At 45.4% G+C, this 21,959-nt stretch overlaps 1 pseudogene; it reads left to right on the top strand.

The window, feature by feature from the left end:
• Window positions 1-8,333: 8,333 nt before the first annotated feature.
• LOC117194656 lies at window positions 8,334-21,579 on the top strand (annotated as a pseudogene).
• The last annotated feature ends 380 nt before the right edge of the window (window positions 21,580-21,959 follow it).

The following is a 21,959-nucleotide window of genomic DNA, read 5'->3' as shown; positions in this document are numbered from 1 at the left end:
TTTCTCGCCCTGTCTCTTTCTAACACACACGTAGCATAGGCGGCTTTGCTTAGAGTAAAACATTAGCGCCTAGATCTCAGAGACTACAAAAGCTAGAGCAACCAAATTTGGTATCCACACTCCTAATATATCGGACCGAGACGAGTTTGTTTCAAAATTTCGCCACACCCCCTTCCGCCCCCGCAAAGGACGTAAATCTGGGGATATTCAAAAATCTCAGAGACTATTAAGGCGTGGCTTCTTGTTCGAGCGTGTGCCAATGCTGCGTCTGCCCAATCCCCCGCCTCGACGCAATGTGTTGTCCAGGACGCGGACCCGCTTTAGTGGCGACTCAGACGCCTTCAGCTGGCTGTTGGCCAGCCGCTGTGCGGTAGACGGCGACGGGCGTATCGAATTCAGAGAGCTCATGAGGCTGCGCTTGGATTGTTGGGGTCTTGCGCAACGATATTGTCGAGGTCGACATTGAGGACATGTTCTTCAAAGTTCGGGGCGTGCGAGGGGCCGTTGAACCGGCAGTCGGCGGTGGCATCATCCATTTGCTGCTGCTGCCCGTCCTCGTGGTGGGCTGGGCCTTCTTGCGGGCCGAGCTCTGCTTGGCCTGCCGATAGTTCTCCCATTCGCCAGCCATCAGCTCCAGTATGTTCTCGCCATAAACCAGAAACGGGCCATGCGATTGCACATCATAGGCGTTCAGTTCAGTGATCTGCTGCTCCATCTTGAGCAGCTTCGAGGTGATGGCCTTGCGTTCCTTTTCCTCTTTAAGGAACTGGCCGCCACGATTGTTGAAACGATTCGGCTCGTTGGCCTTTGCCTCTAGAGCCTGCATGCGGGATCAAAGTTCTGCACGGCTCTCGTACAGATCGAAAATCTCCTTGTTGCACGTGTAGAATCTCTTCAGATCATCCAGCTCCAGCTCGTGCAGCTCCAACAGGTCTTCGTTGTAATACTTATTCTAGTAGTTGGAGAAACGCTTGCGCTCCTGCTGGCTCTTGAGCGTTAGATCCCACCACTTGCTTATCTCGACGCGCAGCTGCTCGATGAACGTCTTGAGGTTCTGGCTGCGCAGTGCCTGGCAGCGCTGCAGCTCCGAATGGAGGATGTCATAGGTGCGCTGCGTATTCTCGGTGCACTCGCGCACTCGTCGCATGGCGCTCTCGTCCGTCTCCTGGAGGCGATACCACAGCACGTAGATCTTCTCGCGCATGTCATGGATTTTGGAGCGCAGCTCCTGGATCTGCTCGGCATAACTGTTGCGCATCTGCCGCAGCCGCTCTAGTGTCTCTGGTGTTAGATTGTGGCTCAGATCGTTCAGTAGGCGATCCTCTGCATCGGTCTGGGGCATCAGCTCGAGCATCTTCATGTCATGCTTGATGGCCTTGCGCAGCTGGTCCAGCTCCGTCTGGCGCACTGCGCGCTGAGAGCGCAGGTTGTCGAGATGGTCGCGAAAGCCGTCCATCACATCGGGCAGGGGCAGCGGGTCCGCCAGTAGAGGCTCCTTCTCCCGGCAGTGCGCCCAGCTCTTCGCAGAGCTGCTCCTGCTGGAGCAGCAGCTCCCCGATCTCCACCCGACGTTTCGAGAGCTCCTCGCGCAGATGCTCAATGCTTTTGTCCAGCTTCAGCTGCCATATGATCAGTGGCACATCGTCGGGCCTCTGACCAATGTCCACCGTCTCATGGAGGAGTCGGGTGAGGTCGCTGGCCTCGGCTCGGAGTGCGGCTATGTCATCCAGGATGGCCGCCTGCTTCTCCCGCGACTCGGTCAGCAGATCCGTATAGAAATTATCCGCGTGCGCCTTGAGTTTGTGCAGAAAGTCCTCGCATGTCTTCGGCTCGAACATGAGGGACCACATTGAATGGAGCTGCTCCACATGCTCGCCAGTCATCTCAAGGATCTCTCCGTTGATGGAGGTTGGGTCAACCATAGCCAATAGGAATGGGTCTTGTATTCGCGAATGGAAGAGATTTATGTGACGTGTGCAGGATTTCGATTGCACAATGTGTTGCTCAAGGAAAATGCCTCCGCACAGATAAGTGACGCCTCTCGTGTTGGCACAAATTGCACAATGAAAATTTTGTGTGCTTGATTTGCCTCATGCCTCAAAGCACAAAACAAGTTGATTCTGATTGACGTGCGGCCAAAAAAACACCTACTTTATATTGCAAATAAGTTCCTTCAAGGTTTTCCAGTTGTAAAGATAATTTAGGATGAGAAATGTGTTTACTGTTGGGCAAATTGATCAGGGAGGAGCGGAAAGCGTTCTCCGTGGGATGATTGAACTCGATGCTAAAGTTCCGAATGAGTCGAGCGATGCCCAGCTCGAGCTCCATGTCCACGATGCGCTTTCCAACGCACATCCGGGGTCCAAATCCGAAGGGCAAGAACACAAACGGATTCTTCAGCTTTAAGTCATTTGCCGGGCATTGCCCGTTGGAGTCTGTACGAAGTACGGCCTGCTTCTCCGGATTCTTGGCAAGGCACAGCAAGGCCGCTGTAAAGGTACTTGAGGTCTAGAAAAAAAGGATGTATGAGATATGGGTAAGTATGAGAACAACAGACTACGTACGGTATCCACTCCGGCCATTAGCATGTCCATGGCCATAACCGTCGCCACCTTTTTGTCGATCTTGAGCAGCTTTTCCAGTACACTCTGCTCGCTCTCAGGGCGGACAACACCCTCCTTGGCCTCTTTCTCTAGACGCTCTATAGCTTCGTCTACATACGCTGAAGTTATTTCTTGAACGCCATCTAGGGACTTCATTAGCTTCATTAGCTTTGGTGTTTTAACGTAACGCCAGATGGAGGGCTTCATCTCCAGATCGGCTGTTAATTCAAAAAAATCGTCCAGGTACTTGAAAAGTAACACAGCCTGGTCGTTATCGCCCGACTCTTTGAGCAGTCCCAACTGCTTGTCCAGATCCACCACAGAGACTGACTCGAGGGTCCACCGATTTATAACGTTTAAGAAATCATCTGGAGCTTCCTGGGTATCGATATCACGGAGTGCTTTAATACTGTGATACCACAAATCTAATATACCCCAATACTCATTTTGAGTATCGGGTATAACGAGGGGCAACGTTGTGAGTTGCTGCGGACACCGCAACTCTACAGTTATACCCGATACTAAGTCAGTATGGCTCTCCTCCGGCAGACGCCGCTAATATTGAACGACACGACAAAGAGTGCGTGCGAGAGAGACAGAAAATCAGTCTGAGCGTGACGTCGGGTGCTGCGTAGAGAGTGCCAATTGATATGTTCCTTTTGGCTATCAAAATGATCTGATCTGATCCAGATTCAGCAATCTGATAGATATGGTCATTATCTATGATTCTGCGTTTTTAGTTTTCTCGAATGAGCAATATTGTGGATGCCACAGATTTTCGTCTTTTGTGGGGGCGGAAGTGGGCGGGGCGAAGTTTCGAGATATTTTTGTAGCAGTGACATATCACAGAAGTCTGCATCCAAAACATCGTTGCTCTAGCTCTTATAGTCTTTGAGCACTAGGCGCTGAAGGGGACGGACGGACGGACGGACGGACGGACGGACAGACGGACAGACAGACAGGGCTCAATCGACTCGGCTATTGATGCTGATCAAGAATATATATACTTTATGGGGTCGGAAACGATTCCTTCTGGACGTTACACACATCCACTTTTACCACAAATCTAATATACCCCATACTCATTTTGAGTATCGGGTATAATAACAAGATATAAACGAGGGGGAACGTTGTGAGTTGCTGCGGACACCGCAACTCTACGGTTATACCCGATACTAAGTCAGTATCGCTCTCCTCCGGCAGACGCCGCTAATATTAAACGACACGACAAAGAGTGCGTGCGAGAGAGACAGAAAATCAGTCTGAGCGTGACGTCGGGTGCTGCGTAGAGAGTGCCAATTGATATGTTCCTTTTGGCTATCAAAATGATCTGATCTGATCCAGATTCAGCAATCTGATAGATATGGTCATTATCTATGATTCTGCGTTTTTAGTTTTCTCGAATGTGCAATATTGTGGATGCAACAGATTTTCGTTCTTTGTGGGGGCGGAAGGGGGTGGGGCGAAATTCTGAGATATACGTTTTGTAGTGAGATCTAACAGAAGTGCGGATATTAAATTTGGTTACTCTAGCCTTAATAGTCTCTAAGATTTGTGGATGCCCCAGATTTTCGTCCTTTGCGGGGGCGGAAGGGGGGGTGGCGAAATTTGGACACGAAACGGTCAAGGTCCGATATCACAGGAGTGTGGATACCAAATTTGGTTGCTCTGGCTCTTATAGGTTCTGAGATCCTTGAACTCATATTTTGCAATTGGCAAAACCGACTATGAAACCTGTGTGTTAGAGAGAGACAGGGCGAGAAAAAATGAAATTGTTTTCTTGATGCTGGCTATAATAATAATACGATCCAATTCAGATTCCGCAGTCTTAAAGATATGGTCATTTTCTACAATTCTACTTTTTTGGTTTTCTCATATCTTTAAAATTGTGGATGCCACAGATTTTCGTCTTTTGTGGGGGCGGAAGTGGGCGGGGCGAAGTTTCGAGATATTTTTGTAGCAGTGACATATCACAGAAGTCTGCATCCAAAACATCGTTGCTCTAGCTCTTATAGTCTTTGAGCACTAGGCGCTGAAGGGGACGGACAGATGGACAGACGGACGGACGGACAGACGGACAGACAGACAGGGCTCAATCGACTCGGCTATTGATGCTGATCAAGAATGTATATACTTTATGGGGTCGGAAACGATTCCTTCTGGACGTTACACACATCCACTTTTACCACAAATCTAATATACCCCAATACTCATTTTGAGTATCGGGTATAACGAGGGGGAACGTTGTGAGTTGCTGCGGACACCGAAACTCTACAGTTATACCCGATACTAAGTCAGTATGGCTCTCCTCCGGCAGACGCCGCTAATGTTGAACGACACGACAAAGAGTGCGTGCGAGAGAGACAGAAAATCAGTCTGAGCGTGACGTCGGGTGTCAAAATAATCTGATCTGATCCAGATTCAGCAATCTGATAGATATGGTCATTATCTATGATTCTGCGTTTTTAGTTTTCTCGAATGTGCAATATTGTGGATGCAACAGATTTTCGTTCTTTGTGGGGGCGGAAGGGGGTGGGGCGAAATTCTGAGTTATACGTTTTGTAGTGAGATCTAACAGAAGTGCGGATACCAAATTTGGTTACTCTAGCCTTAATAGTCTCTAAGATTTGTGGATGCCCCAGATTTTCGTCCTTTGCGGGGGCGGAAGGGGGTGTGGCGAAATTTGGACACGAAACGGTCAAGGTCCGATATCACAGGAGTGTGGATACCAAATTTGGTTGCTCTGGCTCTGATAGGTTCTGAGATCCTTGAACTCATATTTTGCAATTGGCAAAACCGACTATGAAACATGTGTGTTAGAGAGAGACAGGGCGAGAAAAAATGAAATTGTTTTCTTGATGCTGGCTATAATAATAATACGATCCAATTCAGATTCCGCAGTCTTAAAGATATGGTCATTTTCTACAATTCTACGTTTTTGGTTTTCTCATATCTTTAAAATTGTGGATGCCACAGATTTTCGTATTTTGTGGGGGCGGAAGTGGGCGGGGCGAAGTTTTGAAATATTTTTGTAGCAGTGACATATCACAGAAGGCTGGATCCAAAACATCGTTGCTCTAGCTCTTATAGTCTTTGAGCACTAGGCGCTGAAGGGGACGGACGGACGGACGGACACACGGACAGACAGACAGGGCAGGGCTCAATCGACTCGGCTATTGATGCTGATCAAGAATAAATATACTTTATGGGGTCGGAAACGATTCCTTCTGGACGTTACACACATCCACTTTTACCACAAATCTAATATACCCCATACTCATTTTGAGTATCGGGTATAACGAGGGGGAACGTTGTGAGTTGCTGCGGACACCGAAACTCTACAGTTATACCCGATACTAAGTCAGCATGGCTCTCCTCCGGCAGACGCCGCTAATGTTGAACGACACGACAAAGAGTGCGTGCGAGAGAGACAGAAAATCAGTCTGAGCGTGACGTCGGGTGCTGCGTAGCCAGTGCCAATTGATTTGTTCCTATTGGCTATCAAAATAATCTGATCTGATCCAGATTCAGCAATCTGATAGATATGGTCATTATCTATGATTCTGCGTTTTTAGTTTTCTCGAATGTGCAATATTGTGGATGCAACAGATTTTCGTTCTTTGTGGGGGCGGAAGGGGGTGGGGCGAAATTCTGAGATATACGTTTTGTAGTGAGATCTAACAGAAGTGCGGATACCAAATTTGGTTACTCTAGCCTTAATAGTCTCTAAGATTTGTGGTTGCCCCAGATTTTCGTCCTTTGCGGGGGCGGAAGGGGGTGTGGCGAAATTTGGACACGAAACGGTCAAGGTCCGATATCACAGGAGTGTGGATACCAAATTTGGTTGCTCTGGCTCTGATAGGTTCTGAGATCCTTGAACTCATATTTTGCAATTGGCAAAACCGACTATGAAACATGTGTGTTAGAGAGAGACAGGGCGAGAAAAAATGAAATTGTTTTCTTGATGCTGGCTATAATAATAATACGATCCAATTCAGATTCCGCAGTCTTAAAGATATGGTCATTCTCTACAATTCTACGTTTTTGGTTTTCTCATATCTTTAAAATTGTGGATGCCACAGATTTTCGTATTTTGTGGGGGCGGAAGTGGGCGGGGCGAAGTTTTGAAATATTTTTGTAGCAGTGACATATCACAGAAGGCTAGATCCAAAACATCGTTGCTCTAGCTCTTATAGTCTTTGAGCACTAGGCGCTGAAGGGGACGGACGGACGGACGGACGGACGGACGGACGGACACACGGACAGACAGACAGGGCAGGGCTCAATCGACTCGGCTATTGATGCTGATCAAGAATATATATACTTTATGGGGTCGGAAACGATTCCTTCTGGACGTTACACACATCCACTTTTACCACAAATCTAATATACCCCATACTCATTTTGAGTATCGGGTATAACGAGGGGGAACGTTGTGAGTTGCTGCGGACACCGCAACTCTACGGTTATACCCGATACTAAGTCAGTATGGCTCTCCTCCGGCAGACGCCGCTAATATTGAACGACACGACAAAGAGTGCGTGCGAGAGAGACAGAAAATCAGTCTGAGCGTGACGTCGGGTGCTGCGTAGCCACTGCAAATTGATTTGTTCCTATTGGCTATACAAATGATGTGATCTGATCCAGATTCAGCAATCTGATAGATATGGTCATTGTCTATGATTCTGCGTTTTTAGTTTTCTCGAATGTGCAATATTGTGGATGCAACAGATTTTCGTTCTTTGTGTGGGCGGAAGGGGGTGGGGCGAAATTTTGAGATACACGTTTTATAGTAAGATCTAACAGGAGGGCGGATACAAAATTTGATTACTCTAGCCTTAATAGTCTCTGAGATTTTTGAATATCCCCAGATTTTCGACCTTTGCGGGGGCGGAAGGGGGTGTGGCGAAATTTTGAAACAAACTCGTCTCGGTCCGATATATTAGGAGTGTGGATACCAAATTTGGTTGCTCTGGCTCTGATAGGTTCTGAGATCCTTGAACTCATATTTTGCAATTGGCAAAACCGACTATGAAACATGTGTGTTAGAGAGAGACAGGGCGAGAAAAAATGAAATTGTTTTCTTGATGCTGGCTATAATAATAATACGATCCAATTCAGATTCCGCAGTCTTAAAGATATGGTCATTTTCTACAATTCTACGTTTTTGGTTTTCTCATATCTTTAAAATTGTGGATGCCACAGATTTTCGTATTTTGTGGGGGCGGAAGTGGGCGGGGCGAAGTTTTGAAATATTTTTGTAGCAGTGACATATCACAGAAGGCTGGATCCAAAACATCGTTGCTCTAGCTCTTATAGTCTTTGAGCACTAGGCGCTGAAGGGGACGGACGGACGGACGGACACACGGACAGACAGACAGGGCAGGGCTCAATCGACTCGGCTATTGATGCTGATCAAGAATATATATACTTTATGGGGTCGGAAACGATTCCTTCTGGACGTTACACACATCCACTTTTACCACAAATCTAATATACCCCAATACTCATTTTGAGTATCGGGTATAAAAAATATGGCAAATGTTTACAATTATTACTGTTTGGCATTCGCACGCTCCCGCGAACGTGTTTTGGCACTCTCTCTCTCTCTTGTTCTGTTTGTGCTCTGTTATCGGTCAGCTCTTTTTGCAACAAAGCTCTCGCAGGCTTTTCAAATAGCTAGCTAATGGAATGATTTAGCAGTATAGCTCTGGCAGTGAATGAATTAAGTTCCTAACAAGCAAAATGTTGAAAGTGCGCAGCGGTCTATCTATAATTCAGGCGTAAAAAGCAGCCCTCTCTGTCAGCAGTCCGCTGGTAAATATATAGTATACATATAGATCCGATATCACAGTGATATACGTTTTTAAATCTCTTGTAGCGTTGGCAGACCACAGCAGCTGTAGCAGAGCCCAGAAATGATGCAGAGTGGCTACAAGCTCGTCCCTTTGATCAGATTCCTAGTAAAACTTTTCTGTCTACTGTTCGGAATTTTATGCCTGGAGGAAAATATAGCAAACTGGACATTGTGAAATTGTTCAAAGCTTTGCAAGACGACTATGGAAACATATTATATTTACCAGGTATGATGGGAGGTACGTCATACCTGATGACTCACAATCCCAAGGACTTCGAGGAAGTGTTCCGGAACGAAGGAGTGTGGCCGCATCGGCCTGGCAGCGATACTCTTCGCTATCATCGGAAGACTCATAGAAAGAATTTCTTCCAGGGAGTGGAGGGAGCTTTACCCACACAAGGAAAAACCTGGAGCGACTTTCGATCGGCTGTAAATCCTGTCCTAATGCAGCCGACGAACGTGCGGCTTTACTATAAGAAGATGTCCCAAGTGAACCAGGAGTTTGTGCAACGGTGCGTATGACTGATAATAAATCCCTGTTTACGCTCAAGTATGTTCTCCCCCCTTCACAGTATTAAAGCACTACGTGATATTGATACCCAGGAAGCTCCAGATGATTTCTTAAACGTTATAAATCGGTGGACCCTCGAGTCAGTCTCTGTGGTGGCTCTGGACAAGCAGTTGGGACTGCTCAAAGAGTCGGGCGATAACGACCAGGCTGTGTTACTTTTCAAGTACCTGGACGATTTTTTTGAATTAACAGCCGATCTGGAGATGAAGCCCTCCATCTGGCGTTACGTTAAAACACCAAAGCTAATGAAGCTAATGAAGTCCCTAGATGGCGTTCAAGAAATAACTTCAGCGTATGTAGACGAAGCTATAGAGCGTCTAGAGAAAGAGGCCAAGGAGGGTGTGTCCGCCCTGAGAGCGAGCAGAGTGTACTGGAAAAGCTGCTCAAGATCGACAAAAAGGTGGCGACGGTTATGGCCATGGACATGCTAATGGCCGGAGTGGATACCGTACGTAGTCTGTTGTTCTCATACTTACCCTTATCTCATACATCCTTTTTTTCCAGACCTCAAGTACCTTAACAGCGGCCTTGCTGTGCCTTGCCAAGAATCCGGAGAAGCAGGCCGTACTCCGAGAAGAGGTGATGAAGGTTCTACCCGAGAAGGACTCCGAATTCACTGAGGCATCGATGAAGAACGTTCCCTATCTACGTGCCTGCATCAAAGAGTCACAACGGATCTATCCTTTGGTCATCGGCAATGGCCGATTTCTCAATCGGGACAGCGTTTTGAGCGGATACCAAGTGCCAGCTGGTACCTGTGTGTCGATGGTTCCCCTGAGCTTGCTATCAAGCGAGGAGCACTTCCCCAAGGCTGCTGAGTTCCTGCCAGAACGTTGGATTCGTAACGCCACAGACTCCAACGGGCAATGCCCGGCAAATGACTTGAAGCTGAAGAATCCGTTTGTGTTCTTGCCCTTCGGATTTGGACCCCGGATGTGCGTTGGAAAGCGCATCGTGGACATGGAGCTCGAGCTGGGCATCGCTCGACTCATTCGGAACTTTAGCATCGAGTTCAATCATCCCACGGAGAACGCTTTCCGCTCCTCCCTGATCAATTTGCCCAACAGTAAACACATTTCTCATCCTAAATTATCTTTACAACTGGAAAACCTTTAAGGAACTTATTTGCAATATAAAGTAGGTTTTTTTTGGCCGCACGTCAATCAGAATCAACTTGTTTTGTGCTTTGAGGCATGAGGAAAATCAAGCACACAAAATTTTCATTGTGCAATTTGTGCCAACACGAGAGGCGTCACTTATCTGTGCGGAGGCATTTTCCTTGAGCAACACATTGTGCAATCGAAATCCTGCACACATCACATAAATTCCTTCCATTCGCGAATACAAGACCCATTCCAATTGGCTATGGTTGACCCAACCTCCATCGAGGGAGAGATCCTTGAGATGACTGGCGAGCATGTGGAGCAGCTCCATTCAATGTGGTCCCTCATGTTCGAGACGAAGACATGCGAGGACTTTCTGCACAAACTCAAGGCGCACGCGGATAATTTCTATACGGATCTGCTGAACGAGTCGCGGGAGAAGCAGGCGGTCATCCTGGATGACATAGCCGCACTCCGAGCCGAGGGCAGCGACCTCACCCGACTCCTCCATGAGACGGTGGACATTGGTCAGAGGCCCGACGATGTGCCACTGATCACATTGCAGCTGAAGCTGGATAAAAGCATTGAGCATCTGCGCGAGGAGCTCTCGAAACGTCGGGCGGAGATCGGGGAGCTGCTGCTCCAGCAGGAGCAGCTCTGCGAAGAGCTGGGCGCACTGCCGCTCCCTCTACTGGCGGGCCCGCTGCCCCTGCCCGATGAGATGGACGGCTTTCGCGACCATCTCGACAACCTGCGCTCTCAGCGCGCAGTGCGCCAGACGGAGCTGGACCAGCTGCGCAAGGCCATCAAGCATGACATGAAGATGCTCGAGCTGATGCCCCAGACCGATGCAGAGGATCGCCTACTGAACGATCTGAGCCACAATCTAACACCAGAGACACTAGAGCGGCTGCGGCAGATGCGCAACAGTTATGCCGAGCAGATCCAGGAGCTGCGCTCCAAAATCCATGACATGCGCGAGAAGATCTACGTGCTGTGGGATCGCCTCCAGGAGACGGACGAGAGCGCCATGCGACGAGTGCGCGAGTGCACCGAGAATACGCAGCGCACCTATGACATCCTCCATTCGGAGCTGCAGCGCTGCCAGGCACTGCGCAGCCAGAACCTCAAGACGTTCATCGAGCAGCTGCGCGTCGAGATAAGCAAGTGGTGGGATCTAACGCTCAAGAGCCAGCAGGAGCGCAAGCGTTTCTCCAACTACTACAATAAGTATTACAACGAAGACCTGTTGGAGCTGCACGAGCTGGAGCTGGATGATCTGAAGGACTTCTACACGTGCAACAAGGAGATTTTCGATCTGTACGATAGCGGGGCAGAACTTTGGTCCCGCATGCAGGCTCTAGAGGCAAAGGCCAACGAGCCGAATCGTTTCAACAATCGTGGCGGCCAGTTCCTTAAAGAGGAAAAGGAACGCAAGGCCATCACCTCGAAGCTGCCCAAGATTGAGCAGCAGATCACTGTACTGGTGCACGCCTATGAGGTCCAATCGCATGGCCCGTTTCTGGTTTATGGCGAGAACATACTGGAGCTGATGGCTGGCGAATGGGAGAACTATCGGCAGGCCAAGCAGAGCTCAGCCCGCAAGAAGGCCCCGCCCACCACGAGGACGGGCAGCAGCAGCAAATTGATGATGCCACCGCCGACTGCCGGTTCAACGGCCCCTCGCACGCCCCGAACTTTGAAGAACATGTCCTCAATGTCGACCTCGACAATGTCGTTGCGCAAGACCCCAACAATCCAGCTGATCACTCCCAATATGACCAAGAGCACTGGGAATCTGCACAAGCGACTGAATCCATCAGCAGCCGCCAGCTCTTCGGGGTATCGGACTCCCAACGCCAAGCGCAGCCTCATGAGCTCTCTGAATTCGATACGCCCGTCGCCGTCTACCGCACAGCGGCTGGCCAACAGCCATCTGAAGGCGTCCAAGTCGCCACTAAAGCGGGTCTGCGTCCAGCTCCAGCTCGTGCAGCTCCAACAGGTCTTCGTTGTAATACTTATTGTAGTAGTTGGAGAAACGCTTGCACTCCTGCTGGCTCTTGAGCGTTAGATCCCACCACTTGCTTATCTCGACGCGCAGCTACTCGATGAACGTCTTGAGGTTCTGGCTGCGCAGTGCCTGGCAGCGCTGCAGCTCCGAATGGAGGATGTCATAGGTGCGCTGCGTATTCTCTGTGCACTCGCGCACTCGTCGCATGGCGCTTTCGTCCGTCTGCTGGAGGCGATCCCACAGCACGTAGATCTCGCGCATGTCATGGATTTTGGAGCGCAGCTCCTGGATCTGATCGGCATAACTGTTGCGCATCTGCCGCAGCCGCTCTAGTGTCTCTGGTGTTAGATTGTGGCTCAGATCGTTCAGTAGGCGATCCTCTGCATCGGTCTGGGGCATCAGCTCGAGCATCTTCATGTCATGCTTGATGGCCTTCCGCAGCTGGTCCAGCTCCGTCTGGCGCACTGCGCGCTGAGAGCGCAGGTTGTCGAGATGGTCGCGAAAGCCGTCCATCTCATCGGGCAGGGGCAGCGGGTCCGCCAGTAGAGGGAGCGGCAGTACGCCCAGCTCTTCGCAGAGCTGCTCCTGCTGGAGCAGCAGCTCCCCGATCTCCGCCCGACGTTTCGAGAGCTCCTCGCGCAGATGCTCAATGCTTTTATCCAGCTGTACGATTTCAACGAAAGTACAAAATTTTACGATTAGACCTAGACAAATAGCTAACCATAAATAGGTTAAGATTTCCCAGCCACCTAAAGAAATAAACGATAATATGCTCTAAATATAAATATGTGACATGCACTACTGACCTAAATAAATATACAACGGACAGCTGCATGCATTTGTGTACATACACTGTTAAGATATTTACGGCACTATCATAAAACACATTCTGGATGACCTGCATGTGGTCAAATCACACACCATCTGCATGATAACCATTGTGACCGTCATAAATATGACCCTTGGAATATTCCACTGTTGGATTTGTAGTAATTGCTTAGTCCTAAATAGAGATAACACATTTCCCTAGCAATATGATACTCAGAGCTAATTAAACATACCTAAGATCCTAAGTAAACAATCATACTCATAGAAATTGTATATAAACCTTGCATTTTACCAAATAAAATCAGTACGAAAGAAAACTCTGACGTATTCACATCTCCGAAGCCCAATTTGTTCAAGTACCGATTGCGGCGACCATTTGTTACTAGTACATGAACCGGTAGCATACATACATAACATTTTCAGCATACGATTGTCATATTGACAATCACCAGAATCAAGTGAATCTACATCATCAGATTCATTTAATTTACTCATTTGGTGACCCCCGACTTTTGGACACTTAACCGTTCATCTGGATTTTGTTCCCGATTTGGAGCTTGGATTTAGTTGGAAAATCCTACATAATTGGTCAACTTGGCGACCAATTTACATACATACAACAACACTCACAGTTGTGATTTAAAACCTTCGGTGAAGGAAAACGTAATTGGAGTTATTTGGATCTAACTCAACCATCACAGTCAACTTGGCGACTAAGGTTGAATTGGAAATAAGAATTCCAGTGTCATAAATATTTATTGAGATACTTTGACCATCTTCGTGGTTGTGAGTAGAGGCACAACAAGTCATAGTGACAAACAAATTACCTCCATCGGGTCAAAGTATTAAAATAAATAAAATAAAATGGCATCATCAAGCATTAATGTTATGCTAGACAGGCAGCTTGCCACAGGCGAAGAGATTCAGAGCCTGGTACGAAATTATAAAAAGGATTCTGCTGAAAGAAAGCAGAAACCAGAATATTTTAAATCCCGCATTGAGAACATATCAAAGCTCTGGGACGCATTTTCAATGGAGGAATGTAATATCAAAAAAATAACTCAAAACTCAATAATTGAGCACAGTTATTTCTCTAACGAATATTTCAAACACACAAAAGAGTTGGTCGTCAGATATAAAGACGAATTTACAAAGCAGTTAGCTGCACTAGAAATGGATATAGATACAGGATCCATTACATCTATGGAGAGTGAGCCTGAAATAGAGCCCATGATCCGAGAACAAAAGGTGCTGCTTGAAAGTCTAGAGCGCATCATGAACAGAATGACGAATGAGACGCGAAAGGACTTCAAACCAATAATAATCAAATATTGGGATGAGATTAGAGCGATCCATATTCAAATTTATAAAAAATGCATTGATCCTGTGAAAATGGGATATAACATTAACAATTACATTGCAGCTGAAGATGCAGTATTAACAGTCCAAACAATGACTGAAGCAGACGCTGTTCAACAAATTATCGCTGCTCCACATATGCATAATACATTACCCCTGCCTAAGTTTGCTATCCCTAAATTTGATGGTGACTACTTAAAATGGCAACAATTTCATGACGTTTTTAAGCAAATGATTCATGAAGCATCGGTACCCGTCATTCAGAAGATGTGGTATTTAAAAACCAATGTTACGGGAGAAGCGGAAAATTTAATACGCCATCTTTCGCTAACAGAAAATAATTACACAACGGCATGGAACATGCTTCAAGAGCGTTTCAGCAACAAAAGAGTGCTTAGTAACGCATTAATTCAAAAATTATTGGATCAACCAAGCACTTCCAATGATGCAAAGTCCATTAAGGTTTTGCACGATAATGTAAAGGAAACATTATCAGCACTCAATAACATAAATATAGAGACAGCTGGATGGGATCCGATTCTTCTATGTATTTTGACAAAAAAGTTAGATCGTCAGACTCACACTTTGTATGAACAATCCATACAAAGTACAAAGAAATTACAGCCTTTGAGCGAATAAATGAAATTTCTCGAACAAAGGTTCCTTACCTTGGAAGCCATTGGATGGGAAAAAACAAAGAAACCCATCACATGTGCCTCAGCAGGAACTGAAAGTCAGTATGTCTGCTATTTTTGTGAAAAGCCAAATCACGCTATTTACAAATGCACGCAGTTTTTAAAAAAAACTGTCGCAGAGAGGTTAAATTGGGTTCAAAAGAACCAACTTTGCGTCAAATGTTTCAAACGCGATCACACTGCAAAGAATTGCCAAAGAAGAGATTGTGTTAAGTGCAATAAAGGACACAACACTCTACTACATTTGGAAATCAAGTCTGAAGCCAAAACTGCAGCATCAGCAAATAGTAGTCAAAACACTTATGTATTACTAGCTACTGCTCTTGTTACAATAAAAGGCAACAATGGACAAATGGGTGAATTTAGAGCCCTACTTGATTCAGGCTCTCAAGTCAATGTGATTTCTGAAAGAGCATTGAAAATATTAGATCTGAAAGTCACAAAATCAGAACTACAAATAAATGGAATTGGCGGACGAACACAAACGTCAAAAGCAAGAGTCAATGTTATGCTTACTTCACAAGATAACAAGTTTAATACAAGACTAGAAGCAATAGTATTGACACACATAGTGGCAGATCAACCAGCACAGTCAATTGATACGTCTCTTTGGAAGCTTCCGAAAAATATCACTTTGGCGGATCCCAACTTTGACAAGACTGGAAGAATAGACATACTATTGGGAGCAGAACATTACTTCGAAATCATGCAAGACAAGCATGTATCAATTGGAAAAGGATTGCCCAGGCTACAGGAAACGAAACTAGGCTGGATAGTGGCTGGCAAGCTAAGACAGGAGTCAAAGAGCCAAAGCACGTGTGCAGTTTTGACTGAGGAGGACAAGGCGGATCAGCAAATCTCCAAGTTTTGGGAATTGGATTCATTCCCGAGCAACACACCATGCTTATCCCCTCTAGAGAAGCGATGTGAGCAATATTTTTCTCAAAATATTCAAATGGCATGTGACAAGAAATTCATTGTCAGACTTCCATTTTTGGAAGATGCTTCTTCCCTAGGGGAGAGCCGTGATTTGGCAACACGTCGACTTTTTTGCCTGGAAAAACGACTGTCACGAGATCCGGAAACCAAGGCAAGCTATGTGCAATTCATGAAAGAATATGAGGCACTTGGGCATATGAAGGAAATGCACACTAAGGAAATAGCACGATCACGTTATTTTATTCCACATCACTGTGTGATGAAACCTGACAGCTCTACAACAAAATTGAGAGTTGTCTTTGATGCTTCTGCTGTTACGTCGTCCGGCAAATCACTCAACGATTTGATGCATAAAGGTCCGACTGTGCAAAGTTCGATATTTTCAATATTGCTTCGATTCCGGATGCACAAATATGTATTTACGGCAGACATCGAAAAAATGTATCGTCAGGTCTGGGTCAATCCTGAGGACCAGTACTATCAAACAATTGTATGGCGAAATGATCCATCAAAAGATCTGAGATATTACAGACTCAAAACTGTAACATACGGAACTAGGGCAGCTCCATATTTAGCCACAAAATGCCTACAATATCTTGCTCAAAAGGGCAAGAGAGAATACCCGGCTGGAGCTGATGCACTAGAAAAGGATTTCTATGTGGATGATTGCTTAACAGGAGCAGATTCCATACCAGAGGCCCTCCAGAAACAGAAGGAACTTAACCAACTCCTACAAAATTCTGGATTTAAGCTGAGAAAATGGTGCACAAACAACGTGCACATACTACAGAACATTCCGAAGGAAGACATGATTCCAAATGTACAACTGGAGGATACCACTTATGAAGACTGCAGCGTGAAGACCCTGGGAATAACGTGGATGCCTAAATCCGACCATTTCTGTGGAAAAACGGAGATTGGCACTAAGGAAACAATATCCAGAAGAGATGTCGTATCCGAAATTTTTAGGATCTTCTATCCGCTTGGATTGTTTTCACCTGTTGTGATGAAAGCAAAAATCTTTATGCAGCATCTCACAAAGGAAGGTTTTGACTACAAAGAAGCGCTTCCACTTCATCTCCAGGAGGAATGGAAAAGGTACAGGGAGGAGTTAAAATTATTAAACTCCATACAAGTACCACGTCATATATTCCAAGGACAAAGTCCGATATCATCAGAGATACATACCTTTGTTGACGCATCGGAGAAAGCATTTGGAGCTGCAGTATATATCCGAGCAATACATAAGGATAAGCGGGCAACGATTCAATTGCTATGTGCCAAATCACATTTAGCGCCCATCAATGCATTAACATTACCCCGTTTGGAACTAAAAGCGGCGGTGTTAGGTGCTCAATTGACAGCAAAAGTAAAGGAAGAGTTATCAATGGAAGATGCATCAACCTTCTTTTGGTCTGACTCAAGGATCGTATTATCATGGATTAACTGCTCGTCATCCATCCGAGACAAATTCGTAGCTACAAAAATAGCTATTTTTACACGGCCCAACATCTACATGGCCACCACCATTTGTGGCTACAAAAGAGGAGTTGATCAGTGCAAATCCCCAAAAGATTGGTCAGTCATCAATTATGACTATCACTCAGGAGGATGACCTAATCTACAAAATAAAGCACAACAAGCTATTGAGAATAGTAGCTTACATGATGCGTTTTCAGGAAAGAAAACGCACACAAGCAAGACTGTCCAAGTCAATGAGATGAAAGAAGCTCAGAAAATTGTCATTCGTTACATACAACAGAATGACTTCAAAGAAGACATACGTCATTTAACAAAACATAAGGAAACACAAAAGGGAAGTTCGATTAACTCTCTAACACCATTCATGGATCAGGAGGGAATCTTACGAGTAGGTGGTCGACTGGAAGCGGCAAACATTTCATTTGACGCCAAACACCCAATGCTCCTGCCCTACAACGATCCAATTGTGAAGTTGATCCTTGGTAAGATACACAAGGAAAACATGCATTGCGGCCCCCAGGCATTGCTGACAGCATCACGACAACAGTACTGGATACTCAAAGGAAAAAACATGGCCAGAAGTATTGTGCAGAACTGCGTGAAATGCACTAGAGCCAAGCCTAAGCTACTAGAACAAATCATGGGAAAACTGCCACCTCTTCGAGTCACCCAAGCACGGCCATTCCTCAATTCTGGTGATGACTACTGTGGACCATTCAAAATTCACTATAAAATTCGAGGAAAGAAGCCTAATACAGCGTACATAGCTATATTTTGTTGTTTCGCGACTAAAGCAGTACATCTGGAGCTTGTCAGTGATCTCACCACAGAAGCATTTTTAGCGGCACTTCGGCGGTTCATCTCTCGTCGAGGAAAATGTCAAGTGCTCCATTGCGACAATGCTACGAATTTCGTAGGAGCCAGGAACAAACTTCAAGAATTAGAAGAAGCCATATTCTCGGAAAAGGCAAAAGAACATATTGTACAAGAGTGCAACAACAAAGGGGTACAGTTTAAATTTATACCTCCTCGCGCACCACACTTCGGCGGCTTATGGGAAGCTGCAGTAAAATCTGCCAAACATCTCCTCTTAAAAAATGTGACGACGGCAAATCTAACTTATGAGGAGTTAGAAACGGTTATAGTCGAAATAGAGGCCATACTACACTCTCGACCATTAACACCGATATCTGACAACCCAAACGACGTAACAGCACTAACGCCAGGGCATTTCCTGATAGGAGAGCCGTTAACCGCACAAGCTGACAGTGAGCCATCCCAGCAGCCAAAGACGCTAGGAAATCGATGGCAAGCAGTGTCAAAGTTGAAGCACTCATTCTGGACACAATGGTCCAATGAATATCTTCAGCAGTTGCAACAGCGTCAAAAGTGGAGGAAGTCTTCGGCTAACATTAAGGAAGGAACATTAGTAATACTAAAGGAAGACAATACACCAGTATTACAATGGCCACTAGGAAGAATCATTCGATTGTTTCATGGCAAGGACAATTTTGTACGAGTGGTGGAAGTAAAAACGGCAAAGGGGATTTTCAAACGAGAGATCCAACATGTAGCTCCACTATTCAACGAAGAGGAACCCACACATAAACATCCGATAGATGATCCATCAGAAAACGAAGAATCATCCGAGGACAGACAGCCTAGGAAAAGGACACAGCCGAATAAATTGTCGTTAACCATGACAATGTTTGTAATGTTGTTGCTGGTACCGTTAGCGATGGCACAGTCAATCAACATAACCCAGTTTGGATCAAAACCGGGTATATACTTTGAAAGAGTAGGAACCAGCCAACTTGCGACAACTGATTGGACCATCATTGTCTATTACAATTTAAAGCCCTATTGGAAAGAAATGAACACATTCACCATGGGGACTACAAAAATTGGACATCTATGCACACAACTTCAACTAGTAGACGCATGCACCAGTATTTATCAGCACTTCAAACATATAGAAGAGGACCTGCAAGCTGAAAATACACTAATAGCAAGAACACGGAGGCAAAGGGCACCGCTGGACATCATTGGAAACATCGCAAGCAGTCTATTTGGCGTATTAGATTCAACATATGCCCGAGAAATGTCGGAAACTATAGCAAAGGTTAAGGATAACGAAGATCACCTATTAACCTTGCTTAAAAATCAAACATCATTGATTGACTCTACAATCAATGTGATAAAACGGGATGAAATCTCAAATTCCAAACGATTAAGTCGAATTGAGGATTTCATCACCGAGTCAAAGGGAAGGGCTGATCATTTTAGCGCCTTTCAATGGTACACTACGTTGTCTACTCAGTTGACTCTATTATCTGCAAATCTTCAACGAATGCAAGCAGAGATCATCAATGTCTTGACAGATATCCGACACAATACAATTAGCCCTATGCTAATATCCCCCCGACAACTTAAGGAGCAACTGGAGCAGATACGGGATCATTTAAGGCCAGGACAAGCACTTCCAGTAACTCCCCGACAATATGCTCATGGTGTACCAGATGATCAAAGCAGAAGGCACTATAATAGAGGATCATGCAATTATCAAGGTTACATTTCCATTAGTCTCAGTAAACGAACTGGAAATATACAAATTGACAGCGATTCCGGTGCCAAATAAAAATGGGATAAGCATGTTTGAAATAAAAACACCATATATGGCAATCAATAGTCACCGAGACGAATTCGTTGAACTATCAGAGACTGAATTCAAAAACTGTCATCAAAGAGCAAACAATGACTTTGTTTGCTATAATAAACAAACAATGTTCTCAGCCGAAACAATTTGGGAGTTACAAATGTTTAACAACAAAACGGACTCTTCATGTCACCTAGTCAACACAAAAAAATCATTTTTATGGTTGAGCATGCATAAAAGAAATCGATGGATTTTTGCAACAAAGTCATCATTAAAGCTATCAGCGGTAGGTGCAGATGGCATTTCGGATATTAAGCTACAACACTCAGGAATATTGATCGCCGAACCTGGATGCATCATTCGGAATTCGCTAATGACTGTCACAAGTCAGAGCACATTGGAAACTACTCTGCAGTTATCATACGCTCGGTTTGGAGATAGTGATCTCAACGAAACATCAACTGAACGTTCTACAAAGAAGGTTTCAAGGAACAATGAAAAACTGAACTACGAGGAGCTGTATCAAATGGAAACGAATCTGCTACCACCTAAAGGTTTCAAGTTACCCCACAATCTTGAAACCATTGATCATCATCATATTGCCATCTACATTGCACAGCTCTTCATCATGATCATTGTAATGATTCATCTGGTTAAAAGTTGGTACACAACAAGACTCCCTTCTCAGCAGAGACATACACTTAGCTCATCAGCTAGTGAAGAAAACGCACGCAATATTGATGATGGTTGAGCATACTATGTTCAACGGCCGGGAGGATGTACGATTTCAACGAAAGTACAAAATTGTACGAATAGACCTAGACAAATAGCTAACCATAAATAGGTTAAGATTTCCTAGCCACCTAAAGAAATAAACGATAATATGCTCTAAATATAAATATGTGACATGCACTACTGACCTAAATAAATATACAACGGACATGCATGCATTTGTGTACATACACTGTTAAGATATTTACGGCACTATCATAAAACACATTCTGGATGACCTGCATGTGGTCAAATCACACACCATCTGCATGATAACCATTGTGACCGTCATAAATATGACCCTTGGAATATTCCACTGTTGGATTTGTAGTAATTGCTTAGTCCTAAATAGAGATAACACATTTCCCTAGCAATATGATACTCAGAGCTAATTAAACATACCTAAGATCCTAAGTAAACAATCATACTCATAGAAATTGTATATAAACCTTGCATTTTACCAAATAAAATCAGTACGAAAGAAAACTCTGACGTATTCACATCTCCGAAGCCCAATTTGTTCAAGTACCGATTGCGGCGACCATTTGTTACTGGTACATGAACCGGTAGCATACATACATAACATTTTCAGCATACGATTGTCATATTGACCAGAATCAAGTGAATCTACATCATCAGATTCATTTAATTTACTCACCAGCTTCAGCTGCAATGTGATCAGTGGCACATCGTCGGGCCTCTGACCAATGTCCACCGTCTCATGGAGGAGTCGGGTGAGGTCGCTGGCCTCGGCTCGGAGTGCGGCTATGTCATCAAGGATGGCCGCCTGCTTCTCCCGCGACTCGTTCAGCAGATCCGTATAGAAATTATCCGCGTGCGCCTTGAGTTTGTGCAGAAAGTCCTCGCATGTCTTCGGCTCGAACATGAGGGACCACATTGAATGGAGCTGCTCCACATGCTCGCCAGTCATCTCAAGGATCTCTCCCTTGATGGAGGTTGGGTCAACCATAGCCAATAGGAATGGGTCTTGTATTCGCGAATGGAAGGAATTTATGTGATGTGTGCAGGATTTCGATTGCACAATGTGTTGCTCAAGGAAAATGCCTCCGCACAGATAAGTGAC

This window comes from Drosophila miranda (genome assembly GCF_003369915.1).
Source record: "Drosophila miranda strain MSH22 chromosome Y unlocalized genomic scaffold, D.miranda_PacBio2.1 Contig_Y3_pilon, whole genome shotgun sequence".
Taxonomy (NCBI): Eukaryota; Metazoa; Arthropoda; class Insecta; order Diptera; family Drosophilidae; genus Drosophila; species Drosophila miranda.
Note: the sequence above shows the minus strand (reverse complement) of the source record. Positions and strands in the feature narration are given on the sequence as shown.